The following is a 20,165-nucleotide window of genomic DNA, read 5'->3' on the forward strand; positions in this document are numbered from 1 at the left end:
GGCCCTTGGACACCCGTTCCATGTCACAGTGAGTGTGCGGCACCGTGTCACCAAGGGCCCTTGCACACACTGCCGCCTGCCCTGGGGCCACGCCCAGCCCACCCAAAGTGGCCCAGTTTGGAAGGAACGGCTGGCCCCAGGAGTCTAAGCAGGGCCGACAGGATCTTTAAGAAGGGCTCAGAGCATCAGCAAACGCTGCCATGCTCTGTGGCCTCAGGGCAGCAGAAGGAGCCCCCAGGGCTGCCGACGCAGCCGTTCTGGGAAGGGCACGGGGCCTTGCAGGGAAGCTGGCACGGCCTCCTTGGGACACGTCCCGGCTGCTGGCCGTCCTAAAGCTGCCGGTGTGACACGCACAAGGAACGTGTGGGCCCGGGCACCAATGCTGCTCTGAGGCCTGGGGCCCGGGCAGCGCTGACATCAGCAGGTGTGGCAGAGTCCCCGGCCAAGCAGACCTGCCAGCCCCCGAGCCCTGGCAGCGCTGGTGCCCGTCTCCTGCCCCAGAGACCTGTGGCCCCTGGGGGCTTTCTGTGCCAGAAGGAGCCAAAGGCCACGTGCCTTGGGGGCTCTGCCTCTTTCCTGCAGGGGCTGATGGCAGGAGCATTTGGAGCAACTGCTGGCACACTTGGTCTCCGTCAGATGATGTTGCTCCTTCCTCAAATGAATTTTTCTCATGGAAGGCATTGGCAGTAGCACCAGAGCACCATCCATTGCTGAGTTACCCAGGGCAATTAGATTGCAAAGTTAACAGTTTGAAATTTCCTTGTGCTTTTCTCACTCTCCTTCCCACATTCTGGAAAAAACGGAATCTGCCCGGCGTCTGCATTTCTCAGCTTCAGTTGCTGCATGTTTTGCTCTGGCAGCTGGTGTCCAAACAAAAGTGTGTCCCTGCTGAGCACAGCAATGAGCAGCCACAAAGTTGCAAGCGCCCCAGTGAACATCAAGGCAGGGACGTGGAAGTGCGGAGGATAAGGACAACTCTGGGAGGAGAAGCTCTTCTGTGTCACTGATGATGGTGCCCACACCCTGAAGCAGCAGCCAAGAGAAGCGCTGGAAGCAGACGGGTGCACTTTTGGGCAGTACAATATCAAAAGATATGAACCCATTAGCCAGAATGCAAAGGAGGACTGCAAGGATGGAGTGTGGCCTGGAGGGGAAGCCCTGGATGCAGCTGAAGCCACTTTGTTCAGCCTGGAGGAGAGTAAAGGGCGTCATTGTGGTCTTCAACATCCTCCTGAGAGGAATCAGAGGGGCTGCTGCAGCTCTCGTCACTGCTGGCACCAGTGATCGGACCGGAGAAAAGGGCAGGGAGCTGGCACAGGGCAAGTTTCATTTCCGTATCAGATCAAGGTTTTTCACCCAGAGCACAGTCAGGCACTGGGACGGGCTCCCCGTTGACGCAGCCCAGCGGAGCCCGGGCTGGCTCTTGGGAAAACTGCGGCGCTGCGCCAGGAGCGGGGAACGGCCAAGGCTTGGGTGCTGCCCGCGGCTGACCCTGGTGAGCCACCGCTCAGTGCTTCAGGATCCACTAACTGCAGCACGGAGCAGGCCAAAGAGAAGGAGGAGGCTCCTCGAGTGTGAGGTTCCACAGGCCAAGGCTTATTCCAAGGGAAGGATTGGGCAGCAAAGAGCCGCCAGCACTTCTGTGCACGGGATTTTATCGGGGTACAACTCAGGGGGTGGATCCAAACGATTGAGCAATAAGGAATCTGCAGGGGAGGAGCGAGGGGATTCCATCAGTTGCTTGGGACTAATTAGGACAGATGGGAGGAGAGGGTAGGTCACGTGGGCCAGTGGGGCTTCCAGCAATAGAGGAATTCCAAAGGGGTGCTGCAGACAGGGATTGGTCCAAGGCAAAAGTGACAGGGAAGGTTCAGGAATAAAGAGCTGGATTATCTTGAGAGGCAGGGAAGGAGCTGGAACAAAGAGTGGGGAATGGCATGAGGGACAGCTTTGAGGGAGGGCAGAACCTAGGGGTAAACCAAATTGGGGAAAATACGGGGTACATGAAAACAAACCATTCTACGGGAACTGATAAATAAACACAAACTGGAACACCCCAGGGAAATGGTCACAGCACCAAGCCCGTCTGAGTTTGAGAAGTGTTCGAAGAACATTGAGCAGTGACGCAAGCTTTTAGACACTACATCAAAAGTAGAAAGTGTACCAAAGTCAAGAGAGGGAAAAAGAAAAAGAGCTCCCTGCAGCCATGGTGGCAGCTCTGGATCAGCAGCAGGGAGAGGACGGATGTAGGCGTGGTTGAAGCAGAGGCAGGGGCGAAAATAGCAGAGGCAGAGGAGGTTCAAAGCAGCCAGAGAGCAAGCTGGACGCAAATCAATGTGCATCTTGTAAGAAATCAGGACACTGGAAATAGGGCCAGTGGCCAGAGTTAGCAGACAAAGCACACAAAACTCTTGCAGCCACTCTAGATGATAAGAAATGACCGAGACTGGCAATTCTTACCCTAGCAGGCCACTGTTTAAAATACAGCTAAAGAATGATGAAGAAGTTGAAATTTTAAGAAATAGTGGAGACACATTTTCACTCTTGAATCAAGCACTGATACCCAAAAGTGAAAACTATCTTCAAGCAATAGGAGCAACTATAGGGCAGCCAGAAAATGCATTCTTCCTGAAACCACTTTGATGTAAAATCAAGAAGAAAATGGGAATACATCAGTTTCTTTCTACACCAAACTCACCCAAATCTGTCCTGTGCAGAGATTTGCTTGAAAATTTAGAAGCAACAGTTCCGTTTAGAAAAAGAAAACTTCAATGGAAGGTACCTGAAGACAAATGAGCGGTTTTAGCAGTAGGACTGACAATTGACACCAGACCAACAAACAAGAAGAACTAGTTAGAGCAAGTGTTGAATCAGGTGTACCCAAGAGTATGGGATACTGATAGCCCAGGAAAATCAAAACCAGCAGACCCCATGAAAATTGAGCTACAGACAAGAGTTAGGGCTGTAGTCAGAAAGCAATACCCTTGAAGATTAGCAGCTAGGAAAGGAATAGAGCCAACAGTCAATAAAATCCCTGTCATCAGGACTATTGGAAGAATGGCAGTCAAAATGTAATACTGCTAGATCAGCAATAAAGAAACCTAATGGAACTCAGAGACTAGTGCCACATTTCCAGGCAATGAATGGTTTATACCTTACTAGCTTACTAGCTAAACTTGGAGATGATTTTATTTGGTGCGAGGAATGTCCATGGGCAGGTGCTGTCGAGAGCCGTTCCCTCTTGGTCTGAGAGACCAGCTCCCCCAGCCCACCTTGCTCCCAGGCCCGGAGGTTGTAACGTGCGCTCGACCGGCAGCCGAAGGAGGGCTCTTGACACCGTGTCTGATGCAACAGGGTTCATTGAAGGTAGGTCAGAGGGTGCAGCTTGGGTGAGGGTGAGAAGAGGGACAGGAAGAGGCAGGAGCACAAGCACTGTAACATGACACATAGGGCACCTGCAAGCTGCTGGGGAAGCCTCAAGTCTGCTCAGTGAGCCACGTGTGCCCTCAGCATTGGGACAGCCACCTTTCCCTCGGTGAGCCTCACATGCCAGGGTCAGCAAATCAAGAGGCACCAGGCATGCTGTAGGTGACTCAGAGCGAGTGCAGTGGGTCATGGTGGCCAGGGACCAGAAGCAGGCAGAAAGCCAACGGGGCTGGGGAAGAGGCTCTGCTGTGCTTACAGCGTGGGCTGAGGGCTGGGAGAGCTCCATTTCCCCCTTGAGATGTTGGAGACGGGGCCTTTCACCCTCCTGATAGGGCTGCCCCTGGCTGCAGGCAGCCAAATGGGTACCACGACACAAGGCCGAGAGCAGCAAAGCAAAGAGCCAGCCGTGCACAGCACAGGGAGGTGGCCCAGGGCAAAGGCAGCGTGGCACCCTGAGGTGCCTGCTGCATTCTCATGTGTCCCTGGCCTGGGCAGGACAGGAATGTCCGTGGTCCAAGAGGGCCTTTCTGTGGCCCCTGTGGGCTCAAAGCTGCTGCTCTTCTGGCTCCATGGGGCCTAAAGTCACAGAGCTCAGCCTCCCCCACAGCAAGAGGAACAAGACTTGGATATCAGGCAGTGGAGCTCAACGCCTAAGGCTGAGGGGCGGGGGGCTCCAGTCTGGAGCACTGGGAGGGCACCCACCCAGCCCCACAACAGCTGGCCTCACAGCCCTGAAAGGCCAGGACCAGGGTTCCACGCCTGATCCCAGGGCGTCCCTCCAACCGGCCAGCGACCTGGAAGCGCCAGAGCAGCCGGCTGTCGGGATCAAGGCGGCTGCCAGGGGGCTCCTTATGGCCTCTGCCAGCCAATTGCTCAGGGCTTAGCAGTGCCTCAGCCCCTCAGGGTCTCCCCCAGCCTGGCCAAGCTTGCCGGCAGCAGCGCCGCAGCCCCACAGCAGCTCCAGAGGAGCCCCATCCAGAGGCACCTGGGAGCCCTCAGCACTGCAGCCAGCAGCAGACGGGCACGAGGACACGGATGGCCCTTCCTGTCCGGCACAGAGCTGGTGGCCATCTCCAGGCACCGCTCTGGGAGGGTTCCCCGCAGCTCCGGCCCTTGCCCAGCCGCTCTGTGGGCAGCACAAAGGCTTCAGCAGAACCACCAAAGGCCAAAAGGCTTCTGGCCATTTTCCCTGCAACACTGCATGGCTAGACAGCTGGCTGAGCAGAAGCACCCTTGCGTCCCGCTCCCCCTATGCCCTACAGACCTTGCGCAGGAAAAGAAAGATCCTGGGACTCTGTGTATTGTAAGCTATTTTATATTTACACAATCAAAACCAACGAAAATACAAAGAGAAAAATCGGGAAGAAGACAAAGAAAATTGCTGCTGGCTCAAATGGCCCAAGCAGACTGAGTGCTGCAGATCACCTCTCCGGGGAGCTGCAGCAGAACAGTAAGGCAGTGCAGCAAAGACGAGGCCGTTTCCTCCATGCACTGCGGAATCGATCTCGCAGCTTCTGCCATGGGGAGTAGGGAGCTCTCTCAAGAGCCCGGAGAACTACACAAAATTCTACTGCAGCATCTCTGATTGCAGGACTGCTGTCATACGCCATTCCTTCAAGGGCTGCAAGCAAGAGGAACAGAGGCAAGGTCAGATCCCGCATATGCAGGGAGCCGAGGAGAGTCCCCTGCCAGTGCCATCCCCGTCGTCTCTTGCCATGGCCGGAAGGGAGCAGGGAGCAAGGGGATCAGCCCGAAGTTGCTGGCCACGAATGCCACACGTAGCCCTGATATCTCTGTATGCTCTGCCCACGGGTGCAGATCCCTCCGCAGCCGCGGCAGGGCTTGCAGCTGCCCCCTGCAGCCCCCGCGGTCAGCCCGCTGCCCTCACTCACTCACTCACCCGTGCAGATCAGCTGGAGCTCTTGCTGCTGCCCCCTCAGGTGCCGCCCGGCCATGCCTGTGAACACAGAGCCTGTCACGGCCCCAGCGGCACAGCTCCCTGCCAGCGGCGCTGCCGGCGCTGTGGCCACACGGGCTGCCGGCCAGGCAGAGCTCAGCCCGGGCCCGTGCCGCATGCTGCCGCCCCAGGGCACGGCTGCCAGAGGGCGGCAGCAGCAATGCCCAGGCCAGGCGGGGCTCCACGGCGCCGGGCCGGGCTGGCGCTGCCGGGGCAGCAGGCGGGGCCGGGGCCGAGCTGCCGAGCAGGCGGGCCGGGGAGGAGCCCGGGCTCGGGACTCACCCATGAACCTGACGGCCGCCTCTCGCAGGGACTCCTGTGAGCTCTGCAGGTAGTGCAGCGCCCGGCGCAGGTGCTCGGCCGCTCGGCTCCTGTCCTCTGCCAGCTGGAGAGAGCGGCAGGAGGGAAGGGTTGGCGCGGGCTCAGCTCCTGGGCCGGGCGCCGCCTGCGCCCATCGCCGGCCTCGCCTGCGCGCACAGCCCTGAGGCGCGGCCAGCAGCCGCTGGCCAAGGGCTCCCGAGGGGAGGGGCAGAGGGCCGGCTGCTGCCCGGGGAGCCGTGGTGCCGCCCCGCAGCCCCGCCGGGCCGGGGCTCCGTGGGCACCCGACTCAGGCCCACGGGAGCCTGGAGAAGAGCCCGCGCGGCCCGCGGCCTCTGGCTGCAGCAGCGGGCACAGCTGTTAGCCCCGCACACTGAGCACCGCCCTCAGTGACCTTCACCATGCTGAGGCTGGGCGATCTGTGCTGTACTTACCAGGCACTCCCCAAAGCTCTGATCCACGTGTAGCATTTGTTCTATATCCCTCCTCTTCAGGAATCTGGCTGAGGAATGCAGCGTTTCCCGGGAGGCCTGGAGAGGGACAGACGTGCACAGATGGCCCCACAGTCCAGGGCACAGGAGCATCCCAGTGGCACAGGCTGGAGGAGGCTGCAGCCCACAAGGTGCCAGGGCAGGAGGCAGCCCAAGGCCCTGCCAGGGGCACAGCAGCTGGCCACAAGTGCTGACCTCAGCAACAGTCTGATTCTCATCATGGCAGTGGAAGTAGAGAGGGAGCAGGCTCTGGCGCACGTGGGACTTGAAGGCCTTTCTTCCCTCTTCTGTTAATAAGTCCAGCATCTCTTGGAAGAGAGCCATGGAGCTCAGCTGCACCTGGATATCATCCTGGATGAAAGGAAAGGGCAAAAGACCTGAGCATCAGCTGCTTCAGGCCCCCCAGGGCACAGGCGTGCATCTGCACAGGGCACCAAGGCTCCGGCCACCAGCCAGTGGCTGTGGCTGTGGGCGCAGAGCCTTACACTGTCAAAGAGTGGCAGGAGCGCCTCAGCCAGCTGCAGGGCGATGGGGGTGGCTATTGGAGCACCATTCTCAAGGAGCAAATATCTGAGTAGAAGAATGCTCATCCTGATCATGTCGCTGTCATTTTCCTCCAGGAGCTCCACTAGACTTTCAGTCAGGCTCCGCATTTGTTCAGCCTGTGCGGAACAGGACTTTGTGAAAGGCCGCCCTGCTGCTGCAGGGCCCAGAGGCCAAAGGCCTGTCCCGAAGCACTGGGGCAGCTGAAGTGGGAAGCAGGAGAGATGGGAAGAGCTGCCCCAGCGGCCGAAGCCCAGGCAAGGCCAAGCCACTGCGTTGCCCAGCCCCACGCTGCTGCCTGCACGGCTTCAGCCAGTGCCCCCTTCTCACCATCAAGGGATTCTTGCCCAGCACTACGAGGCCTCGGAGTGCCAAGTAACGCCTGGCCATGTGCTCGCTCTGCAGGTTCTGTGCCAGGATCTCCAGAACACTGTCACTGCATTCCCTCAAGTCCAGGCACTCGAGGACCTGAAAGGCACAGGGCAGTGACAGGGGAGCCGGCCGGCAGGAGCCCAGAAGCGCACAGGGCCGGGCCCAGGCAGCAGCGCAGGGCACGGGCACTGTCCTGGCAGCTGTGGCTGCCAGAGGCCAGAGGGCTGGGAGGCCGCTCAGCCAGGCAGCGCTGGCCTTGTGGCTCACCTCCACAAGGAATGCCAGGGCAGGGAAATCCCAGTATGGCATCTCTTTGCCGAGCAGGGCGAGCAGGTAGAATGCAACCGCGGAACAAAAGTGGATGGCTAAGCGGCGAATTTCTCTGAAGAGGGGAAAAAGGAAACAAGACCCTGATGCAGTGGGGCAAACCTCTGCCAGGTGTGACTCACCCAGTTCTCATCTTTCCCCAGTCCCCTTCCAGCAAGGGGACGTGGGCCATTTGGGAGTTGGTTGCTCATGGGCACCCTCCTCTGCCAGCCTTTTCCAGCCTGCTTGGCCGTCCCTGAGTGACAAGGCCCTCTGAGCCATGGCCACCACGGACACTTTGTGGGGCACCTGGGCACAGAGCAGCAATGTCAGAGGCAGTGGGGAGAAGGGGGTCTCACCTGGCAAGCAGAGCCACGGCAAAGTGGTGAGTGTCAAGAGAGAGCAGCGTGTCCCAGGCACACCTGCGCTCCATTGCCACCACCACATCCTCGCAGCGGAGAAGGCAGAGCAGGGACTTGAGGGTGCGCACAGCAAACCTGTGTGCACAGCAAAGCCCAGGTCACACTGGCAGCACTGGCTCCTCGGCAGGCCACGTGGCAGGGACAGGAGGAGTGGGATGGAGCACCTGTTGGGGCTGGTGGCAAGGCCGTGCTCTTCCTGGCATCCCTTCCAGAAGGTGTCGACCTCCTCTGGCATATCCAGAGTGCTGAAGAACACTTGGAATAGCAGATGCACAAATAGGCGGGGGAAATACACCTTCAAGATCCGTGGGAGACAGGGCACCTGGAGGATCTTCCACATCACCACAGTTGCCTGCAAAGGACAAAGCCCCCCGAGACAGCACTCAGTGCCGAGGTGTGTGTGTGGCAGGGCGCGAGCGTGGCAGGGAGAGGCCGGGAGAGACCATGGCAGGGGGAGCACGACGGGGCCTGGTGGGCCTGAAGCTGCCCCTGGGCCAGGTTTCAGGCCAGCGCCTGAGGCAGGGAGATGCAGTGGGGGAAGGAGGATGGAGAGCTGCTGCAGAGGCAGCCTTGGGGCCTGCAAAGGCCAGTTGCAGAAACTCACAGCCAGGGCAAAGACAGCCGTTTGGTCCCCATTGGAGGTGCAGGTGCTGTACTCTGGCCAGCTCCCCAGCACATCGAGGAGGATCAGCTGCACCAGCTCCGCAGTCCTGGCTGAGCCCATGATGGTCTTCCACATGGCCATGGCAGGTCTGTGGGGTTAGAGCTGTGTCTCAGGGGGGTCTCAGACACAGCAGCGGGGGCAGCTGAGCCGGCTGCCATTTCTGCCTCTGCCTACTGCCCCCCTGCCAGCAGCAGCCAGACAGCCCAGCCCTGTGGGGACAGAGCCCTGAGAGGCGGCAAGGGAGCATGGCAGCAGGCTCAGGGGCTGACATGGCAGGGCTGGGAAAGGGAGCATCCAGAGGGCCCTGGAACTCTCTGTTGCTGCGACACCTGGGGCAGGCTGTGCAGGGTGATGGGCTGGGGAGGCCTGAGCCCTGTGGGCAGGTGGGCCCCATACCTGTCACAGGACGGGGCCACACGCAGGAGCGTCATCACTGCGTCATTTGGCTGTGCTTGGGTGAGATGCAGCAGGGTCTTGTCCAGCCTGTGCTCAGCAGAATCATTGGCCATGAGCCACTGGTGGATGTAGCTCACCATGGCAGGCACCTGGAGAAGGCACGGGGAGACTTGGAATGCTGCCAGAGGGAGCAATCTTCCCAGCTTCCCCAGAGGAGTGCTTCCCTTCCCACCCCACTGCCATGTGGCCTGAAAGGCTCCCAGCAAGCAGCATGCGTGGATTGGGAGGCCAAGCAATTGCTGGGAGGATCAAAGCCTGGCCACAGGCTGCTTACTTGCTTTGGAGTGTAAAAATCTTCCTCTACAAGCATACACAGCAGGGCAGCACCGGTCTTGCTTAGGAAGATGGGCGAGTATGGTCTGAGGCCTACTCCCGCGGCGATGGTCTCTTCCTCTTCAATTCTCTTGAGGAAGTTGCAAACAAACTGTAGGAGAAGGGCAAGAAGCCGGGCATGTTGCATGCAGTGCTGCACACACGGTGCTGGGCTGAGCAGGGACAGCAGGCCCAGCCCAGGTGGGGGTGGCTGCAGGTACCTGCGCTGTCCTGCGGAAGCGGCCACGGCTGGACTCCTGCTCTTGTGTGCGCTCCAGGGCTGCATCTGGCAAAGAGCGAGCGCAGCCAGAGATGAGGGGCTGCGGGAGAGGCCGGACAACACGGCCCAGCCCTGCCATCCCCAGGCAGAGAGAGCCCCGGGATGCCCCAGGGGATGGAGCACGGCCACTGCGGGGTTTCTGCCCGGCCCCTCTTCCGTCCTGTCCGTGGGCATGTCCCCAGGGGATAGCACGGCACGGCACGGCACGGCACGGCATGGGGTCCAAGCTGGCAGCAGGCACCAGTCCTGTGGCCCAGCTCTGCCACTCGCCCTCCTGCGGTGGCTGGAACGGCACCACCTCTTCAGTCTGCTGTGCCGGGGCAGCTGCAGGGCCTTCTTCCTCCTCCTCCACCCAGGCCAGCTCAGGCACTGCCAGGTGTCTCTGCTCCATGTCTCTGCCTGGATTTGTGGCTATTTGCAGGAGAGTTGCCTTGGAAAAGCTCCAAGTCAGCAAGTCCTGCAGTGGGGCCTGGAAGGCACCTTCAAGTAAGAAGCCTCAGGAAGGCTACAGGACAGCAAGTCCTGCCCTCGGTCTCAAGGGCCCCTGCCACAAGGACAGGGGACTCCTGACAAAGGACTATGATATGGCCTCAAGGGCGCCTGCAGAAGAGAAGCCTCAGGGAGACCACGGGTCAGCAAGTCCTGTGGTCTGGCCTGGAGCTCAGCTGCAGGAACAAGGCTTCAGAAAAGCTCAGGGTGGGACGCAAACAGGCGCGCTGTGCGGGGCCTCCTCACGGCACCGCTCTGTCCCGTCCTGTCCCGTCGCGTGCTCTGAGCACTGTGGTGTGCTCTTGTCACCTCCAGCTCCTATGTCACCCCGTGTCACAAAGGGCCCTTGGACACCCGTTCCATGTCTCAGTGAGTGTGCGTGTCACCAAGGGCCCTTGCACACACTGCCGCCTGCCCTGGGGCCACGCCCAGCCCACCCAAAGTGGCCCAGTTTGGAAGGAACGGCTGGCCCCAGGAGTCTAAGCAGGGCCGACAGGATCTTTAAGAAGGGCTCAGAGCATCAGCAAACGCTGCCATGCTCTGTGGCCTCAGGGCAGCAGAAGGAGCCCCCAGGGCTGCCGACGCAGCCGTTCTGGGAAGGGCACGGGGCCTTGCAGGGAAGCTGGCACGGCCTCCTTGGGACACGTCCCGGCTGCTGGCCGTCCTAAAGCTGCCGGTGTGACACGCACAAGGAACGTGTGGGCCCGGGCACCAATGCTGCTCTGAGGTCTTGGGCCCGGAGAGCGCTGACATCAGCACATGTGGCAGAGTCCCCGGCCAAGGAGACCTGCCAGCCCCCGAGCCCTGGCAGCGCTGGTGCCCGTCTCCTGCCCCAGAGACCTGTGGCCCCTGGGGGCTTTCTGTGCCAGAAGGAGCCAAAGGCCACGTGCCTTGGGGGCTGTGCCTCTATCCTGCAGGGGCTGATGGCAGGAGCACCTGGAGCAACTGCTGGCACACTTGGTCTCCGTCAGATGATGTTGCTCCTTCCTCAAATGAATTTTCTCATGGAAGGCATTGGCAGTAGCACCAGAGCACCATCCATTGCTGAGTTACCCAGGGCAATTAGATTGCAAAGTTAACAGTCTGAAATTTCCTTGTGCTTTTCTCACTCTCCTTCCCACATTCTGGAAAAAACGGAATCTGCCCAGCCTCTGCATTTCTCAGCTTCAGTTGCTGCATGTTTTGCTCTGGCAGCTGGTGTCCAAACAAAAGTGTATCCCTGCTGAGCACAGCAATGAGCGGCCACAAAGTTGCAAGTTCCCCAGTGAACATCAAGGCAGAGACGTGGAAGTGCGGAGGATAAGGACAACTCTGGGAGGAGAAGCTCTTCTGTGTCACTGATGATGGTGCCCACACCCTGAAGCAGCAGCCAAGAGAAGCGCTGGAAGCAGACGGGCGCACTTTTGGGCAGTACAATATCAAAAGATATGAACCCATTAGCCAGAATGCAAAGGAGGACTGCAAGGATGGAGTGTGGCCTGGAGGGGAAGCCCTAGATGCAGCTGAAGCCACTTTGTTCAGCCTGGAGGAGAGTGAAGGGCGTCATTGTGGTCTTCAACATCCTCCTGAGAGGAATCAGAGGGGCTGCCGCAGCTCTCGTCACTGCTGGCACCAGTGATCGGACCGGAGAAAAGGGCAGGGAGCTGGCACAGGGCAAGTTTCATTTCCGTATCAGATCAAGGTTTTTCACCCAGAGCACAGTCAGGCACTGGGACGGGCTCCCCGTTGACGCAGCCCAGCGGAGCCCGGGCTGGCTCTTGGGAAAACTGCGGCGCTGCGCCAGGAGCGGGGAACGGCCAAGGCTTGGGTGCTGCCCGCGGCTGACCCTGGTGAGCCACCGCTCAGTGCTTCAGGATCCACTAACTGCAGCACGGAGCAGGCCAAAGAGAAGGAGGAGGCTCCTCGAGTGTGAGGTTCCACAGGCCAAGGCTTATTCCAAGGGAAGGATTGGGCAGCAAAGAGCCGCCAGCACTTCTGTGCACGGGATTTTATCGGGGTACAACTCAGGGGGTGGATCCAAACGATTGAGCAATAAGGAATCTGCAGGGGAGGAGCGAGGGGATTCCATCAGTTGCTTGGGACTAATTAGGACAGATGGGAGGAGAGGGTAGGTCACGTGGGCCAGTGGGGCTTCCAGCAACAGAGGAATTCCAAAGGGGTGCTGCAGACAGGGATTGGTCCAAGGCAAAAGTGACAGGGAAGGTTCAGGAATAAAGAGCTGGATTATCTTGAGAGGCAGGGAAGGAGCTGGAACAAAGAGTGGGGAATGGCATGAGGGACAGCTTTGAGGAAGGGCAGAACCTAGGGGTAAACCAAATTGGGGAAAATACGGGGTACATGAAAACAAACCATTCTACGGGAACTGATAAATAAACACAAACTGGAACACCCCAGGGAAATGGTCACAGCACCAAGCCCGTCTGAGTTTGAGAATTGTTCGAAGAACATTGAGCAGTGACGCAAGCTTTCAGACACTACATCAGAAGCAGTAAGTGTACGAAGATCAAGAGAGGGAAAAAGGAAAAGAGCTCCCTGCAGCCATGGTGGCAGCTCTGGATCAGCACCAGGGAGAGGACGGATGTAGGCGTGGTTGAAGCAGAGGCTGGGGCAAAAATAGCAGAGGCAGAGGAGGTTCAAAGCTGCCAGAGAGTAAGCTGGATGCAAATCAATGTGCATCTTGTAAGAAATCAGGACACTGGAAATAGGGCCAGTGCCCAGATGTTGGAATCCACCAAGTCAGAGGGTTTTTCGGAAATGGTTAAAAAATTTTATCTAGGCCTCAGGATGTGGCCCGAAGTTCTGTTACAGCAGAAAAATTTCCCAAGGAAGCAGAAAAGTTTCCCAAACAGTAGACGTGAGAAATTACTATAGGATTGTGTAAATTTGGCTGTAGTATGGCAACAAGTTTATTTAATATATATCTTTAGAAGGTTTCCTTGAATAGAACTCTGTTCTTTGTTTCTTTTGGGATATTCTTTGTTTTAACTACCATTACTTGTGTTTTATAAGGTGGGATGGAAAGCTTGTCAATATGTCTTGTTTTTGTGTGATTGGCTGTAATCCAAACTGAAATGATTTTATGTCATTCCGTATTACCCCACCTTCGGGGGCATTTCCTGGTATGCCAGCGAACTGTTAACATCTAGTTCCATTGTCACCATGTTCTGAGACTTATGTGCTAACAATATAGAAAAGCTGATCTGGATTTGTCCAGTGTTGTCCATATTTGGACTTTTTGCGCGGCAAGTGGGTTACTCTCTTAAGACGTGGGTTCCTGACACCATTGGATCTATAGCTGCCCTGTTACCCCGATAATTGGTGCCCCGTGTGAGGACATAGAAGAAGATAAAGGATAAATCGTGGATTTACCAGCCGCGGAGACTCAAGTGTTAATCAAGAGGACGCTCTTTCATCTCTCCCGCCGAAGCCAAGAAAGTGAGTATATAATCTCGGTAGAGCGCTTGAGTAACGAGTTTTTGTGTTAAGATAAAACAAAAATGGGAACGAACTTGTCAAAAGTTGAATGGGATGTTTTTTATCAATTAGAGACAATGTTACAAGAGAAAGGGCACTCTGAAGTTTCAAAAACTGAACTTAAAAACTTACTTATATGCGTTAAAGCAAATACGCAAGATTTAAATTTACAGTCTGCCTTTACTTTTCAATTTTGGGATCAGATAAACTGGAGAATTTGTAATCTAGTCACTCTCAAAAAAGATGAAAGCCTAAGAGTATTGATGCCTATTTCGAGAGCCCTGATGGAATGTTCTAAACAAACTGACAATAATAAGGTGAGCTCTGACTCAGAAAACAAAGCTTCTGACTCTGTTTCTTTAAATTCCAGTAAATCGGAGACTGTGTGTGTTTCGGAGAATGTAACAAATGTTGTTTCAAATGCTGATTTGAACTCTGCTGAGAAAAATCTTCCTTCTCTCTCTCTGGGAAAAAATGAGACTTTTTCGGACTCTTCTTCACGTTGTTCTGTTAATGTAAAAATATGTGACTCTTGTAAGGGGGAAGGGACAAAATGTATAGAAAATGTAAATGAAAAAGTGAATGTATTTCCTAAGATTGTTTGTGCAGGGACACTGAAAACTGATTTAGACTCTGTTATGCCTGAAGTGGAAACTGAGGGTGTGTCTTCCACTCGGGAAACTTTGTTTCCAGGTTCAATGCAAACATGTCGGATGCCTGGGGATTCTGGGAATTCTTTTTCAGTTAAGCAAAAACCTGGTTTTTCTGGTATTTGTCAATCCATAGATACAGAGAAAGAAAAATTGGCTTTAATTCAAAGGGTGGAGTCCTTTGAAAGGCTGGACAACTCTCAAAAACCTGAAAAAACATGGGTTGAGTTTTTTCCTCATTCTTGTGATCCTAATTCTTGTATTTTAAAACAAAACCATGTAAGTTTAAAATCTGGATTTGGGGACTCTCCAGCTGAGTTTTTCTTGGCAGGGAGACAATGTGAAACTTGTGGTAAAGTAGCGAATTCAAGGTTAAAATGTGGCAATGTTCCCAGAACAGGGGAACACGCCTCTGTCTCGGCCCCTTTGGGCCGGGCTTCGGAGGAGGCGTGTTGTTTGTTGGAGTCCACCCCTGCCTCTCATGGCAGGGTCCCAAGGAGGGCGTGTTGCTTGGAGGTTTCTGCAAAAAATTTAGAGGTGTGTTCTCATGATCAGGTTGGCCGGCCTCCTGGAGCTGGCCGAGCTCCCAGAATTGGCAGAATTCCTGGACAAGAGTACAGTGTTCCTGTCAGGAATTTGGATCTGGGCAGAATGCCTGGAAGGTTTAGATTTAATGATTTTTCAGGATCAGAAAATGTATTCATTAGAAGCAAAGGGAATATTCAAACTGTCATTGATCAAAGTGACAATTTTGATTCTCCATTAAAATTACCGGATTGGTCATACATTAATCAGAAACTAGAAAAAGATTCAGATTTAAAGAAACAATATCTTGCTTTACCAGTAAAATATGGAAGAAATGATAGAAATCCAAAATATGAAAGACTCAATCACCATGATATAAAGGAATTACGACAGGCTTTGAAAGAAAGTGGATTTTCTTCTCCCTATTTTAATAGTGTGTTGAAAAATATTTTTAACTCTTATGATTTAGTTCCTGCTGACTGCAGGAATGTGGCAACTGTGATCTTAACCAATTCACAGTACCTACTATGGGAATTACAATGGAAAAAATTACTTAATAAGTTGATTGAAGGATATGCAGATACTGATTATGCCGATCTAGATGTTGCTCAATTAGCTGGTGATTCACCTTACAATAGGCCTGAAAATCAAGCAGTTGTACTGCCTCGGCCTGTTTTAGCAGACATTAAAGATGCTGCTAGAAAGGCCTTGCTTTCACTTGGGCCTGCGGGTTCACATCTAAGCTCTTATCCACTGATCAAACCAGGTGAAACTGAATCTTATGGTTCTTTTTTGGATAGATTAACTCAAGCTGTTGAAAGGCAATGTCCAGATGAACAAGCCCGCTCTTATATAATTCAAAATCTTGCTTATGTAAATGCTAATGATGAATGTAGAAAAATTATTTTAGCTTTGCCTGATCAACCTCCAACAGTTACACAGATGCTAACAGCTTGCAGTAGACTTATGGGTTCACAAAATGCTGCAAATTCACAGGTCAATGCTTTGGAAAAAAACACTGGAACACAATTTGACACAACGAATGGATAAAATTGAAAAGCTTTTAGAAAAACAAGAAAAACGTTGGGAAAACTCTGTTAGTGCTGTACAAGTAGTTCCTAATAAAAAGCCTGTCTGCTTTGCTTGTGGTAAACTAGGACACCTCAAAAAGGATTGTTGTGGGACAGCAAATCAAATTTCTGTTTGCCCTCGATGCCGAAAAGGAAGGCATCTTGCTAAATACTGTCACTCACTATTTGACATTAATGGCAACCCACTGTCGTTAAACTTCAAAAACAGCATGTTCCACCGCACTCAGACACAAATTGTGGTACCCACTGGCAATGGGTGAATATTCCCACTGGGTTGGTCATGTCACAAAAGGATTGTCATATGTAAAAATTCCAATCAAAGTGACTTTCTACCTGTCATAAGATATGATTGTCATGATATATATGATCTGATAATGTCTTGTTGTACAAGTTTTGTCCTCAGTTCACAGAATTTTCCAGGATTCAGGATTCTACTACTGCATGGATGATCTGCTCATCACAGCCTCAACGCAGACAGAGATGCAGCAAACCTGTGCTGGTGTTGGGACTGAAATCCAAAAGGCTGGACTTGACATTTCTACAACCAAACTTCAAGGATGCAACAAAGATTCAAGGCTGAGACATCAACTCTTCAAGGAAGACCATCAACTCTTCAAAGAAGACAACCTCATCACTGGACTCTGACTGTGGTTCGAGTTTTTAAGCTTTTCCCTCAATCTTTTAATTTAATGAATAGAAGGTTCAATTTTAAAGGATGTTAGCAATGAGACTTTACATCGTTGGCTTTCCTGTCTTTGTACAATTTTGCAATATAGAACTAATCCATGTTTTGTTTCTCACATTAGGGTATTTATGTTTCCGTGGACACGTTCTCTGGTGCAGTTTTTGCTTCCCTTCACACAGGTGAAACCGGCAATCATGCCTGGCATCATTCCTGCAAGCTTTTGCTTCATTGGGGGTACCCCAAGAAGTGAAGACTGACAACGGTCCTGCATACATATCTCAAAAATTGGCCGCATTTTTAAATGAATGGGGTGTTCGGCACATTTTCGGTATTCCCCACTCTCCCACAAGCCAAGCAATCATTGAAAGAACATATCAAACCCTAAAACGCATATTAGATCAACAGAGAGGGGGAATGAAGATCACCCCACAGATGAGACTGAATAAGGCTCTGTATGTTTTTAATGTTCTAAACAGTTCAAGTGAAGGTCCATTTTGATTAATAATTTGGGGAAAGGGTATGCTTCTGTCTCCACAGGTGCTGGAATTAAATGGGTTCCTGCCAAAAACGTCAAACCATATCGCACTTCAGAACCTGCAGTCGAGCCCAGAACCGAGGAAGCAAGCACGCAGACATGAACCGAATTGAAGGATCCCAGGTCTCTCCTGACGCCTCTTGTGCCTGACGTTCTTTGTGCATCAGTGGAACCCATGAACTCTGATTTTGTGTCAATATTATTTATGAGTATGCTAATTGAATGCTAAATGTTTAACAGAGCTAATTTTTGGCAAAAACTTAGGTTATTGTTTTGTGTAGAGAGAATTCTGCCAAAACTCAGTTCATGAAAGAGATGGGGCAAATTCAAATAGTATACTTGTTTTTCTTGATTTTAATTGTTTTTTGTCGTGCAGATTTGCCTGTGGATCAACCGAAAACGAATGTTTGGGTGACCTTAGCCAAGGCTGCCGGATCGGATACTATATATTTGTCTAATTCGGAACCAGAAAAGCCTTTTTCCACCTGTTTGGTTGGTATTCCAGTGAAAGAATTGCCTTTGGTCAAAAAACAATCCAATGGTAGGCCAGGTGGAATTGACAACGGAAACAATCCCTCCTTCAATTGGAACATTTGGTCCAAAAAACTTCTCAGGGCAGCATCTGAACCTCAAGAATTGGAAATCCTTGGTTCTTTGACCATGGATTTTTGTTTTACTTTTATGACTTGTGCCTGGCGAAAAGGTGACCCCCCAAAGTTTAGTGTTACTCCTCATTATTTTGCATATAAAAATTTGAGGTTTTGGTGTAATGTTTCAAACAGTTGGGATGTGTTTCCGGAGACGGATCAATATCCACGGCAATTGCCGAAAGGGTATTGGTTCATTTGTGGAGACAGAGCTTGGCAAGGCATTCCAGCTCACCTTGAAGGTGGCCCTTGTAGCATTGGTATGCTCACCATAATTGCCCCCACTGCCAAAGCAGTGATGAAAAAGAAACAAATGAGAACGACAGCTGTTCCTCATTAGGATGAGAACTGTCAGAGTGATTTTATGCCTTGGAATGCCGCCAGAAGGGTTTCAGCAGGTATATTTTTACCCCAATTGTCTTCAGCAGTGGCATTGAGACAATTAGATCGGGTTGGATGCTGGCTGAGCAAACAAGCTAATGCCACATCCTCTGCAATCAGTGATATGTTGACTGATGTTGATAGTATTAGACATGCTACTCTTCGAAACAGAGCAGCCATTGATTTTCTTTTACTGGCAAAAGGGCATGGTTGTGAGGAATTTGAAGGATTGTGTTGTATGAATTTGTCTGACCATTCTGAATCCATTCACAAAAGTATTCAAAAATTAAAGCTCTGACAGCCCAAATTAAAGAAGATGGAGGTTCCTGGTTGGATGATTTGTTTCAAGAATGGAGTTTGGCACCTTGGCTAAGGCAACTTTGCAAGATAGGTCTTTATGTACTAGGTGTTCTAATACTGATATTTATAGTGGTACGTTGTATACTTTGTTGTGTTCGGCGAATGATGAACAAAACAGTCTGAGAAGTTTTTGTCATACAAGCAGGAGAGTTAGGAAGTAGAGGCATAGAGAGTGTTTGAAATCTCACGAAAGCAGTAGATGAAGGTATAGACATGAACGAAGGTTTTGAATTAAGACCTTGGAATCGACCAGAGTTTTTCAAACAATGACTTGTGACTATTACCAAACGTGATTTATATCTCTTTCAAGGATTGGACCTTCACAGCATTAAGTTGCTGTGCCGTAATATAGCAATGCTTTAGGGCAAATAGGCAAATAGGTTGCAGAGATATAATTTTTATTTCTGTTTTTAATTAAGCTTAGACATAGTAGTGAAATATCTGATAGAAGTGTGCTTGTGTTAAATTGCCTGCTTGGATGGGATCACATCCAATGCACACAGGATGAGGACGCCTGTACAGATCTGCCAACTATCAGCACTCACTGTCTGAAGGCAGAGTGGACCAAGGCCCAGAAACTGGAGGTGATAAAGAGGACCCAAAACCACAGTCAAGATACACACATGCTCTGAAAAGGCAGACCGAAGGAGGGGTCATGTAAAATCGTTCCTGGAATATGTAAAGTAGTTTATGGATACGCATGAGGGTCTATGAATATGCAACAGGCTGATGTAAGAGGAAAGGTATTTCAGGGGGATCCCCAAAGGTAACAGGGTGCTCCTGGCTGAGTGCCAAGATGCACCCAGCCGTAATAACCTCTGCTCCATGGCCCTGGTCTCCCATTGTCCTTTATTAAACTTTTTACATTTTCACAGGAGGGTGAACGTGCTTTTCACCAATGGAATCTCAAGAAAACCAGGGTCAGTTGTTAAGCCAAGGCTCTCCTGTGACCAAGTGGGGCCTCATGGGACACAGGTGCCACTGGGACATTGCCAGGTCTGGTAGGAACAAGGCTCCATTATTGCACAGCAAGGCCTCAGGGCGCCCAGGAGAGTAGCATGACAATGACATCTTGGGGAACCAAGTGTCACCTGCAAACACAACAGGGCCTCATGGAAGCCAGGTGCCATTTGGATATTGCCAGGGTGGGTGGAACTCAGTGTCCATTGTGACACAGCACAGCCTCATGGAACTCAGCAGAGCACTGGGACAGCCTGGAATCTCATGGAGCCAAGGCTCTGCTTTGGCAAAGTGGGGCCCACAGGACACAGGTGCCACCGGGACAATGCCAGCTCTTGTGGAACCCAGTGTCCACTGTGGCACAGCAGAACCTCATGGAAACATGGGGACCACTGTGACACAATGGAATCTCATGGAAGCAGCATGGCCTCACAGAACCCAAGGGCAATGGGGACCGTGCTGTGGCTCGTGGGAGCAAGGGGCCATTGTGACACAGCGGGGCCTCTTGGAACCCAGGAGAACATTGTGGGGCCATGGATCCTCATAGAAGCACGGCCCCATTGTGACAAAGGGCAGTGTCACAATGGTCTCCTGGGTTCCATGAGTCCTCGCTGTCTTTAGAATTGACACTTGGTTCCCCCAGATTCCATGGCATCCCTCTGCTCTCCTGTGATTTGAGGCTGTCCTGTGTCATGATGGACACTTGTTTACACCAAGGCTGGAGATGTCCCAGTGGCACTGGGCTTCCATGAGGCCATGCTTTGTCACAATGGGGCCTTGGTTCCATCCGGTTCCATTGTGTCACAGTGTTCTCCTAGGTC

At 52.7% G+C, this 20,165-nt stretch overlaps 1 pseudogene; it reads left to right on the plus strand.

Moving 5' to 3' along the window:
* The window catches only part of LOC141727363 (uncharacterized), a 523,654-nt pseudogene that overhangs the window by 370,131 nt on the left and 133,358 nt on the right, over positions 1 to 20,165 (plus strand).

The sequence above is a fragment of the Zonotrichia albicollis genome, unplaced genomic scaffold (genome assembly GCF_047830755.1).
Source record: "Zonotrichia albicollis isolate bZonAlb1 unplaced genomic scaffold, bZonAlb1.hap1 Scaffold_121, whole genome shotgun sequence".
Lineage (NCBI taxonomy): Eukaryota > Metazoa > Chordata > Aves > Passeriformes > Passerellidae > Zonotrichia > Zonotrichia albicollis.